Source organism: Elephantulus edwardii, unplaced genomic scaffold (genome assembly GCF_000299155.1).
Source record: "Elephantulus edwardii isolate Elephantulus edwardi_28Jun2011 unplaced genomic scaffold, EleEdw1.0 scaffold00139, whole genome shotgun sequence".
Classification (NCBI taxonomy): domain Eukaryota; kingdom Metazoa; phylum Chordata; class Mammalia; order Macroscelidea; family Macroscelididae; genus Elephantulus; species Elephantulus edwardii.
This window is the reverse complement of record NW_006399889.1, coordinates 4,533,042-4,545,686: the sequence shown is the minus strand read 5'-3', so window position 1 is coordinate 4,545,686 and position 12,645 is coordinate 4,533,042. Positions and strand designations below refer to the sequence as shown.

Genomic DNA, 12,645 nt, shown 5'->3' with positions numbered 1-12,645 from the left:
TGACACTAGGCCACCAGAGCTCCTGACAGCCTAAGCTTTGTAGGAGGTACATTAAAGTTTTCTTAACCTTGAAGAAATCGCAGGACTTTTGGGAAATATAAAACTGACAGTAAGTTTTTTAAGATTTACATTAACAATGTAAACAAGGTTTTAAAATATGTTAACAATTTAGGGTAAATTGTACTGAATGCTTACTGGAGAAAAAAATGAAGCATGAACATTATACAAAATGCAGTTCTTTGAGCTCATTAAACATCTCTTCCTTTCCCTAAATATGTACTAAACTTTCCTCTCTTTTCATGGTCTTCTTTATTTTGTCTTTTTCTACATTCTCTGTCTTTTTAAAAATTCCAAATATTCTCCTTTTTCTGCCTAATTATAATAATTGTACTCATGTAATGGCAAGGAGAGAATGATTCTTTTTGAGAGGAACTCTGGTGGTATATTTTGTCAAGTGCTGAGCTGCTAATTCAAAGATCAATAGTTTTAACTGTGCTCATGTGAAACGTATACCTAGAGGCAGTTGTGTGAGCAAAGCAAGGGAACACTGCATTGTTTAAAATTAAGAAAGGTGTGTGTCAGGGTTGTATCCTTTCTATATATCCATTCAATTTGTATGCTGAGCAAATTATTTGAGAAGCTGAACTCAATCAAGAAGAATGTGGCATGAAGATTGGAGGAAGACTCATAACACAGCTTGATTGCCGAAAGTGAAGAAGACTAGAAGCATTTGCTGTCAAAAACAAAGTATATATCAATAAGGTTTGCATATCAACATCAAGAAAATGGAAATTCTCACCACTGGACCAATAAGCAATATCATGACAGATGGAGAAAAGATTGAAATGGTTAACAACTTTCTATTACTTGGATCTACAATCAACAGCTTCAGTACCAGCAGTAAAGAGATCTGGAGATACATTACACTGCCAAAGTCTGTAGTCAGGGACCTCTCCAAATTACTGAGGAACAATGATGTCATTTTGAAGAGTAAAGTATGCCTGTTTCAGACTGTGGTCTTTTCAATCGTTTGCTATTCATCTGAGAACTGGACAATGAATAATGATGACACGAAAAGAATTGATGTTTTTGAGCTATTGGAAGTACTGGAGAAGAGTGCTGAACACTCCATAAACTGTTAAAGAACCAACAGATATATCTTGGAGAAAGTAGCCAGAGTGCTCCTTGGAGGCAAAGATGGCAAAACTTTGTTTCATATGCTTTGGGCATTTTACTTGAAAAGGTTATTCCTTGGAGAGGGACATCATGTTTGTAAAGGTGGAGGGATGGCAAAAGAGAGGAAGACCCTCAAACAGATATATTGACATAATGACTGTTGCAATGGGCTCAAGCGTGTTAGAAAGTGTAAGGAGAGCATAGGAGGATAGGACAGATGTTCATAGGGTCACTATGGGTTGTACTCAATTAGATGGCTTCTAACAACAACAGCAGTAGCATTGTTATTGACTCAGAATTGACTCATAGTAGACCCATGAGTGAGTTTTTGAAGGTTGCACATATCAGGGGAGGGAAACTGCCCATCTTTTTCCCAAAGAGCCACTAGTGGATTTGAACAACCAAAAAGGCATTTTTAGGTTAACATACCACACAATAGCAGACACTATCAGAGCTCTCTTCGAACATAATTGTTGTTATTGTTGATTGTCTTTGGGTTGAGCACAACTCATAGTGACCCTATGAACAAAAAACTTGAAGCCACCACAACAAGATAAAGGCAAATAACCCAATTGAAAAATGGACACAGGATATGAACAGATACTTCACCAAAGAAGACATTCAGATGGCCAACAAACACATGAAAAAAATGTTCAAAATTCCTAGCTCAAAGAGAGATGCAAATCAAAACAACTATGAGATATCATCTCACGCCAGGAAGAATAGCAAAATTCAACTGAACAGCAAGCAATAAATGCTGGCAAGGTTGTAGAAAAACTGGAACAGTTAGTCACTGTTGGTGGCAGTGTAAAACGGTGCAACCACTATGGAAGGCTGTATGGTGCTTTCTCAAAAAGTTGCAAATAGAAGCACCATTTGACCCAGCAATTCCACTACTGGGAATTTACCCTAAAGAAACCATAACTGCAACCCAAGCAGATATATGCACATTCATGTTTATTGCAGCTTTCTTCATAAAAGCAAAGAACTGGAAACAACCCAAGTGCCCATCAGCAAATGAATAGATAGAGAAGCTCTGGTATATTCACACAATAGAATACAATGCATCTCATGAAATATTATGCAAAATGGATGACCCTGGAGGACATTATTCTGATTGAAATATCTCAGTCACAAAAGGACAAATAGTGCATAGGGCCACCATTGTAAAACAGGACTGACATTGGGGTTGAGGGAAAACAGAAAAGGAGGGGAGAAATGCTGTGGACTGCATTGAAACAGATGAGGGAGAGAACTGTTTAAAAGTGACATATGATTAGGTATTCTTGTCCTTAGAGAAGTCCAAAAATATATTAAAATTTATTAAAAGGCCTTAAGCCCCTCTACTACTATAGATAATTATCAAAATTCATAGAGTTTCCAGAGGCATTTTGTTTAGGAAGGGGATGCCACTCCTGCTTCCTATCAAACATAATAGTTGCATATCTTCTGGACCTTCGATCAGACAGTGGTTTCTTAACTATGACACAAAAACAACAAGCAAATGTAGAGGGAGAAATTTGAACGCATGAAAATAGAAAATGAGTCTCATAAAACACTATCAAGAAAGTGAAAATACAATGCACAAAAGGAAAAACATTGATAAAGCTTGTAGTCAATAAGAAGCTTGTGTCTAGGCCAAATTTAAGACCTCTTAACAATTTAGTGGTAAAAAAGACAATATATTTCCAAATAGGCCAAATAAAAACATTTCACAATTCAATGATAGAAAAAACAAAAATCTTCAAGACATTGAAAAAGACTTGAAAAAAAAAAGAGTTGAACAGATGTTTATTTCTTCAAAGATGATATGTAAATTAACCATAAACACATGAGAATATGTCCAGCCTGACAAATCACCAGAAAAATGCAACCAAATCCACAAACCAACAATCACTACAAGAACAATAATAAAAGAGACAGAGAACAAGTGTAATAACAGTTCATACTGGTTTGTAAAGCAAAAATAACTATGATTATATTGTGATGCTCCTTTTACTCCATTACATGAGCCCTAGTAGTACAGTACCTAAAGAGCTCAACTATTAACCAAAAGGTCAGTGGTTCAAACTCATCACCCACTCTGCAGGGAAAAGCTATGACATTCTAGGTCTGCAAGGATTAAGCCTTAGAAAGCCTATGGCCAATTCCACCCTATCCAACAGGGTTGCTTTTAATCCATTAATAGGAGAATGTTGAGGTTTGGTTGGTGAGTTCCTCAGGAAGCTACACAGAAAGTCCTGACCCCTCCAAAACCAAAATATAAAACTAGAATCTCACTAGTTTCATATAGCAAATATTGGGTTGCCAACCCAAATCTTCATGCGTATTGGGTTGCCAACCCACACCTTCATGCAAACAATCCTTTCTAAATCTGATTTGTTTCGATGCCAGGTCAAATTTAGTAGGAGTTTCAAACCCAAATCACAGTATGCTGCATCCCAAGGTCATCTGAGGTTTGAAGTCAGCATGTGGCACTTACTCGATAATTTTTTAAAGTCAGTGTTTGTTTATTAAGTAGCTGAATTGTGGATATTTTCTTAGGTCATTGAGAAAGAATATGGCAGTTGCCCCACCAACCGTAAGCTTGATCAATTCCTGAGAAACATCTAAGCTGTTCATATCAAAGACCAGACCAGACAATGGATCCTGATAAGGGTCTGAGTCTGATCAAAATAGCTAAAACCTAATTTAATTAACACACCAAATTCCAAGAAATACCTTCTTAGTCCTCCCCAGGACCGCTATAAGAAGGAACCCACCCAGATGCAGACCCTGTCTGCATGCTGTGTGGCCGGGTCACTTGGCATCCCTCTCAGACTGCACAATAAAGGACTGTTCGTTTCTTGGGACTAGTTTCTCTCTCTCTCTCTCTCTCTCTCTCTCTCTCTCTCCCTCCCTCCCTCACACTCTTTTTTTTCTAACAGATCACATTTTGCTAAAATGTGTGCTGCTTTGAGATTCTTTCTGTTTGCTAAGGCCTTTGCTATCATTTAAGTCAAGTCACATCCATGAACCATATATTTAGGGTCTTGCAGAGGCAGTTCTGTCTGAGATTAGTGGGGAGATGGAGAGAGTGAAAGAATAGGTAAGCTGGCAGATAATAGTAAAAGATCAATAGTAATTAATTATATAAAACACAATGTACAGAAATTATTATATAAAACAAAAATGTATATGAATGATGGTATAAGAAATACATTTAAAAAAATTAAAACATAACTCCTTGATGAAAGGCTACCTGGGAGCTAGGCAACATTCCATGCTGACCCTACCTTCTGGGAGACATTCTAGTCTGCCTGGGGTAAAATGGCTATGGCCAATCAGAAAAGAGCACAACCACCAACCCGATGTTGCTTAACCATCAGCAATGACATAATTCACCTAAAGGGACTGAATGACTCCATATTTGGGAACTAATAAAGGCCATCTAATCAATGTTCTCCACAGAAAGCTGACCACCGAGCTGACCACCTTACCTCCCAAACCCTTATCTATAAAACCTGGCCTGTAATTTCCTCATTTGCGACTTTGCTGCTTGACCCTGTCTTTCTCTGGCTTCAGACAGTAAACCTGCCTGAGAACTGCTAATAAACTTCTTTTTTTTTCGCTTCACCCAGTTCTATGTGTTTTTTTTAGCTTAGACTTGTCTGTAGATGAAGCCATGATGAGATTGTGTTGTTGAGTTCAGTAAAGTTGACTACAATTTACAGCAATCCTATAAAAACAGAGCAAAATCTTTTCTTAGCTTACATCATCATCCTCATGGTCTCTGCCAAGCTCAAGCACACTGTTAGAGCCCCTGTGTCAATCCTTCTCACTGAGGGTCCTCAAAATGCAAAATTCATCATCTTGCTGAAGATGTAAAAATCTATTATCGAAACTGTAAATATTTGTGCATGTGGCCCGTAAAAGCTTCTAAAAGAAAACAAAGTCAAAATGTGTGCTTACTTAAAGACCATAAATAAAGCTTCACTCCCTAGCCAACTTGTCCATGTTGTTATTATTGCCTCTGCACTTCAATCTGTATCAGTTTATCAGAGTTTTCATATCAAGATACTAGATTATATTCCTACCCCAAACTGAATTTACCATGCAGTATTTTATTTTCTTTATTCAAATATCATCTCCAGAATTGCACATTCCATAAACTAATTGTGCTCGCATGCATTTTATCTAGATGTTTACAATAAATGCTATAGCTAGAATTTTCTGACATTGGTTTTGGAAGTATTGTGAGGAATGAAATCAAACGCTTGCGCAAATGAAGCGACATAATGTCTTTGATATCATTATAAAGAAATCAAAAGATTGTTGGGATTTGAAGAACCTCAACAAGAATGTGAAACAATTTCCATGAAAGTAAAACAAGTTTATTTTGCAGTGCAAAGGCTATTGTGTAGAAGAAAAGGACATCCAGGTGGTAAAACTATTTGTGGTATTTGCTGCAAGAGCATTGGTGGTTCAGTGGTAGAATTCTCGCCTGCCACGTGGGAGGCCGGGGTTCGATTCCCGGCCAATGCACCAAATGAAGGACCCCCGGACCGGTGGCCCTACCCTGTCCCGAGCGGACGGCGAAGACCCAAGACTCCAAGACACCAGCTTGATGCAACAGCAAGAGGCAAGAGGTTTATTGCGGAGCTCCGGGCCGACACGACACGTATCTCTCGCAGGAGACAGAGGAGTCGACCTCGAGCAGACAAAGTTAGCTTTTTTTATACACTTTAGGGGGATACAACTGGGTATCAGCTTCTCATTGCGTGATGAAAGCACAGTTTGAATTCATTGGTTCGGTTTTCACTCATGGTTTACACAGCATATTTGCAGGTAGCACATGTGGCAGTCACATAGCACATGTAGCAGTTAGACAGATCTTTAACTATAGGGTGGTTTCACAAATTCTTAAGTATACAATGAGTTCAAACTCCAGGGTAGTGGAAAAGCACAAGACACATGCGTTATCAGTTGGGAAACAAAGGCACATGGGTTATCAGTCGAGAAATATCTGCTTGTTTGCCCTACTCTGTAGTTAGCCATTTTTGAAATACTGTTGCCCTGGATACAACTGGGTGTGGGGCTCTACCCCAGACAATGGAAAAATTCCTGAGTTTAACTTAGCTGAGAACTATAGAAACCTGAGTTTAATTCAGCTGAGAACTATAGAAACTTGAGTTTAATTCAGCTGAGAACTGTAGAAACTTGAGTTTAATTCAGCTGAGAACTATAGGGGCCATTTTAATTTTAATCTTTCATATTGAACTTTTAAAAATTAAGTAAAATAAGTAAGATTGAAAATAAAATTTCCTTTGTAGCCTTTTTATTTTGACTTCCTCAAAATAAGCAGCTCTGGTCAGTAAACTAGGTGATAATGCCAAGACGTTTTGATAACATTTGACAGAGGGATCTGTCAAACGGAAAAAAAAAAAAATACTACTTTTGTATAAATTCAGAATCCTCTAAATATATATCAGTTATAAAACTATAGTTACATAATTATAAAACTGACATCAGTTTTCTCTAGCCTCTAAAACTAGTTACCTTGTCTTAGAATTTTTTGTTTCCTTTCATTGTTGTTTGTTTTGTTATGTGCCGTCGAGTCGCCTGCGACTCATAGCGACCCTATGTACAACAGCCCTAAACTCCGCTCTGTCCTGCGCCAATCGCACTGTCTCTGATACTCCCATCTCAATTATCCCAGTCACTAAATCAATCCACCTCATAGAGGGCCTTCCTCTCCTGCGCCGTCCCTCTACCCTCCCAAGCATGATGTCCCTCTCTAAGGACCGGTCTCTCCTCACTACATGTCCGAAGTAAGTTAGACGGAGCCTCAGAATCCTTGCCTCCAAGGAGCCACCCGGTTTAATCCTCTCCAGGACAAATCTATTTGTTTTCCTAGCAGTCCATGGTATTCTCAGTACTCTTCTCCAGCACCACAGCTCAAAGGCATCAGTTCTCCTTCTATCCTCCTTGGTCATTGTCCAACTCTCTGATGCATAACAGGTGATTGCGAAGACTATGGCCTGTATCAGACGCACCTTAGTCTCCAGAGAGACACCACTGCTCTTCAGCACTTTGGAGAGGTCCCTAACAGCAGACTTTCCCATGGCAATGCGCCTTTTAATTTCCTGGCTGCTGGTGCCAAGACTGTTGACTATGGAGCCAAGCAGACTAAAGCTGTGTACAATCTCAATCTCTTCACCATCCATCCTGATGCTGCCGATTGGTCCAGTGGTGAGAATCTTTGTCTTCTTGACATTGAGCCTCAATCCATATTGCAGGCTGCAGTCCTTGACACTCTGCAGCAGGTGCTTCCTTTCATTAGTCATGTAAAAGTAGTTAAAGTGGCCTGTTTACTAGGACAGGGAATGCATCTTTCCTAGATCAGCATTTACCTCTTTGAAACAGTCTTCCCCAGTCATATATAAAATTGTATCTTAATCCTCCTGTTTGCCAGGAGGGAAGGTGGGCCTTTCCTAAATTAGCCTTTATCTTTTCAGGGCCTCTTTTTCTCAGTCATGTGTTAACTCTTTTGTAGATTGCCTGTTTACTGGTATTTGTATGGGTTTTTTTCAGATGTAGAAATTCTTTGATTTACTAACAAAAGTGCATTGTTTTTTTGTTTTTTGTTTGTTTGTTGTATTAATTTTAATAGACATTTACAGAGGTTTTGGATTTCCATTAATTCATTGTCGCACTTTTCTCCCTGCCCACCAGCTCTCTCCCCCTCTCCGAAAAGAAAAAGAAAAAAAAATTCCTTCATTAGTATACAATTCCCACATCCCTTCCCCCCACCCCCCACCCCAAGTACACTTCTCTATGGAACCTTAATTCTGGATTCCTGTGCTAACCATAATACTCAATCATGTATGACCTCTAATCTGTCTCACCTTGGTATAAAAGGCTAAAAGACCACTTCTAGATGGGGAGGCAGTCTTTGAGGGGAACTTATGTATTGATATTGCAATCTGTCTGTCTTAATGACAATTGACTATGAAAGAACCCATTGTATTCAGTAACAGAGGGATCTGTCAAACGAAAAAAAGAATATTACTTTGTGTGTGATTTAAATAAGAAAGAGCCTAAAATGTATACACAATCAAAATTTTGAAGTTTGCCAAAATTATTCTCTCATTTGCCTTCTATCATATAGATCCATTTTTTAGATTTATTTAACCTGATATTGTTTTCTAACATCATTTAGTTGAGATATTGTTTTAGTAATATGCTCTTCAGTCAACTGTGACCTACAGCAATCCTATGAAAACTGGAACTGGACCCTGTCCTATCCTTAGTCATACTAAACATCCATTGTAACAATCACTCAGTCAATTCATCTTGTTGAAGGTCTTTCTCTGACCCTCCACATTTACAAGGATGATAATCTTTTTCCAAGGAATAGCTTCTTCTAAAATTATGCTGAATGTATGTAAAACAAAGCTTCAACATCCTTGCTTTCAAGAAACACTCTGGTTGCACTCTCTCCAAAATAGATGTGTTTATTCTTTTGGCAGCCCATAGGATAGTCAGTACTGTACTCCAACATCACAATTCAAAGGCATCAATTTTTTTCTGTCACCTTTTGTCACTGTCCAACTATTGTTGCTTTTAAGTGCCATCAAGTCATAGACAACTCATAGCGACCCTATGAATGAAAGTTCTGAACACTTGTATAACTTTCATCATTTCTCCACATTCATAGGGTTTCCAGAGGCAAGCTATTTCAGAAATGGATGCTACTCCTTCTTCCAAGCTTGTTTAATAGGAAAGCTCCACCAAACACTGTCCTTCATACACTGTCTACCATGGGTAACCATTATCACATTTGACACATAGTGTCACAGTGTTTAGCATCACTGCAACCAAGAGTTATCTCTGTACAACAAATGGACAGACCAGTGCTATATCACTTAGAAGAATGTTTAACCAAAAACAATTAAAACCAGACCTGAGGGCTGCAGATTAAAATCACCCACCTTTGGCTTGGTAGCATCACTTTCTGTCCACTAGGCCAACAGGGCTCTCTCTATGTTGTTGTTGTTGTTAGTAGACAACTCCTAACGACCCTGTGAATGAAAGATCTGAACACTTGTATAACTTTCATTGTTTCTCCAAGTTCATAAATACCAGACCAGTATTTAAAACATTTACTGGATTGTCTAATGGGTGACCCTAAATGACAGTAAACTTCCAACTTAAGAGATGAGACAACCAAGGAGGAGATCTAAAATAGCATCAGCATGTGTACAATCACAAAAATAAGAAAGCAGGAAAATAATTTACTACAGTAAAGACATATAAAAAAATATCATACTTTTTTACATGCTTTATTCTGTTTTCTAATGGTGGATTTTTAAAAACGCAATATTGTTTAAAAGAATAAATGCTGAACCTGACATCAAAATACTGAGTTCTTTCAAATCACACACATCAAAATGTCAGCTTTTTAGTAGTCAAACATAGGAAGTAATTTAAAAGACCATGGCCAGGATCAGGTTCACCTTTGTCTTTAAACTGACATACTTGCTCTTCAGCACTTTGGAGAAGTCCTTAACAGTAGAATTTCCCAATGCACCAATCAAAAGACATGATTGTAAGCTTGTAAATCTGTGATAATATGTTACAGAGCACTAAAAATAATTTACTATTATCTTTTGCAATAATTACGTTGAGTGTCATCAGATATATTTTATATTCACTCAATTTCCTAATTCCAGATTGTGAAGTTCAAGCACTTCAGAATCTATTTGTAAACCAACACTGTGATGATAAAATAGAATTTTACCACATCTCATGCATCTAACAAGACAAGAACATTTTGATTCTTCTAAGGAAACAAAATTGTGGCTCCATCTCAAGTTAGGAAAGTAACTTATCTTTATATAATAAAGTCAGGGCTTGCAAATTCAGAGTTTCTGAGGGGATAGCTTAGCTTTGTTTTCTACTTAAGGTCTCACAAGAGTGTAATACAGATATTGATTGGGTTGCATTCTCATCTGAGGGTTCATCTGTTGGTAAGCTCACTCAGCTCACTGACAGAAATTCATTTCATTGTGGTTGCAGGACTGGTAGCCCTGGCTATTGCTGCATATCTGCAGGTAACTGTTTTCAGTTCCTGAAAGCTGCCTCCAAATCCCTCCTAAGTGGACTTCGTAACACTGTTGTTGCTGTTGTTACATACTGGAGAGTCTGAAGTGACTCATAGCTGACGTACAGTGTTTTTCCAAAACATTCTGGAAAAAGAGCCTTTAGACTAAGCTAGCTAGCAAGGTTCTAGAAGCCAAAGCAAAGGGAATAAATTTTAAAAAAAAATAAATAAAAAAACAAAGGGAAGAAATGGTGAAGAGAAAAAAATGGAGAAAATTTGCCAAAATTATGACAGTCATCATTGTAAATTGTCTCCATTATCCCCTAGTATTTACTTATGAAAGTCCAAATGGAATTTTTCTGTGTTCCAGTTAATATATATAATCAATGAATAATTTGTTGGATGAAGTAGTAAATGTGATTTTCGCTGAATCAGATTGTTCTTTGTATATAGTGGTTCTGTTACTTTGCTTCTAGTCAGTTTATTCTCTTATATATAAATATTTGCTATTGGTATGAAATGAGACATCTGATCCTAAATTTAAAACTAGCACAGTTAGAGAAATTACAACAATACATTGCAAAAATAGTTGACACAGAAATAATGCAACCTAAGGTTTCAAATAATTTATGTAAAATTTACATGTAATAAAATATAAGTTTTAAGTGTATGGGCTGATGATTTTTAACAGATGTGCAAAAATTCCAAGACAACTTCCAAATCATGAAGTAGTACATTTCCATCATCCAGAAAATTCACTTAAAGTTCTATCCTGCACCATCCTCATGATTTCCACCATGCTCAAGCCCACTGTTATTATTGTGTCACTTCATCTCATTGAGGGTCTTTTACTTCTTTTTTTTTTTTACTTAAAACAAGTTTTTATTACACAAAGGTTGTCACATAATTGGGTATTTCTCTACTTTGTACACAATCAATCTTACTCTCCACAGAAAGGTTGCTTAACTTCTCATCTAGTGATGGCAAGCACTAAAATCCTGGGTTTTACAGAATAGTAGTAAAAATGCCTCAGTGATTTGAGTCGAAAGCAGTACATTGGTAATGGCTCTTGCACCCAGCATCAGGAATGTACAAATGTCTTTTTTTATTCAAAAATACAAAATAACTTATCTGTAGGCATGTACAATGACAGCAGTAAACCACATTACATATTGTCAACTAAAACCAGTAACTGATGGTTATAGTGATTTTCTTAGACATCAGCCAGCCTTTTCTCCCACCATTTCCTTCCACTGACTTCTCTGAAGTTATTGGTGAGGAACAATGCCTTGCACTTCCTGTCACAGTTCATTAATAAGTGCTAAAGCACTATCTGGGAATTGGAACATGCCTCCTCCCATACCAACCATTCCACCTCACATTCCACCCATGCCCGGGTCCTTCTCCTCTTTAGGAATTTCTGTGACTACAACTTCTGCTGTGATTAACAGAGACGCGACTCCAGCAGCATCCAACAAAGCAGTTCTCACAACCTTAGTTGGATCAATGATTCCTTTTTCTACCATATTCACAAAATCTTCAACCATAGCATCATAACCGATTTCTGAGGAACTCTGCAAAATTTTCTCAACTATTAACGATCCTTCAACACCAGCGTTCTTGGCAATGGTCACTGCAGGAATTTTGAGTGTTCTTTTAATAATTTCAATACCAATTTTTTGATCTTCATTAGCTGGAGTGAGTGAGTCCAAAGCTGGAATGCACCGAAGCAGAGCACAGCCTCCTCCAAGAACAATGCCTTCTTCAACGGCAGCTCATGTTACGTTAAGGGCATCTGTAACTCTGTCTTTCTTTTCATTTACTTCCACATCACTTGTCCCACCAACTTTCAGCACTGCAACTCCATCTGAAAGTTTTGCCAGACGTTCGTTCAGTTTTTCTTTTTCATATTCACTAGTTGTAATGTCTAATTGCTCGATGATTTCTTGAATAAGTTTTTCAATTTGAGCCTTGTCACCTTTGCCTTTCAAGAGCATGGCATCATCTTTGGTCACAATGACCTCTCCAACTTTTCCCAAGTCATGCGGCTGAACATCTTCAAGATTCAGGTTCAATCCCTCTTCTCCAAACACTGCTCCACCAGTAGCAATTGCCATGTCTTTAAGCTGGTTCTTTCTATTGTCACCAAAACCTGGAGCTTTGGCGGCTACAACCTGAAGCCCAACTTTTAGCCTATTCAATACAAGATTACTTAGAGCTTCTCCATCAACATCTTCAGCAATTATGACCAAAGGTTTATGGTGAGCATTGGCAATTTCAAGAGCAGGTACATTTTTTACTATGTTGAAGAAATTCCCCTCTAATCCTATTTTGTTGAGTGCTTTAATCATGAAAGGGTGTTGGATTTTATCAAAGGCTTTTTC

General features: G+C 37.9%; 1 non-coding gene and 1 pseudogene across 1 annotated transcript; one reads left to right on the top strand and one right to left on the bottom strand.

Annotated features, from left to right (window-relative positions):
* The first annotated feature begins 5,629 nt into the window (after positions 1-5,629).
* On the top strand, positions 5,630-5,700 carry TRNAG-GCC. The gene has a single exon. It is a non-coding gene; the product is annotated as a tRNA-Gly (tRNA).
* Positions 5,701-11,562: 5,862 nt separating this feature from the next.
* LOC102868416 overlaps positions 11,563-12,645 on the bottom strand; it is a 5,052-nt pseudogene continuing 3,969 nt past the window's right edge.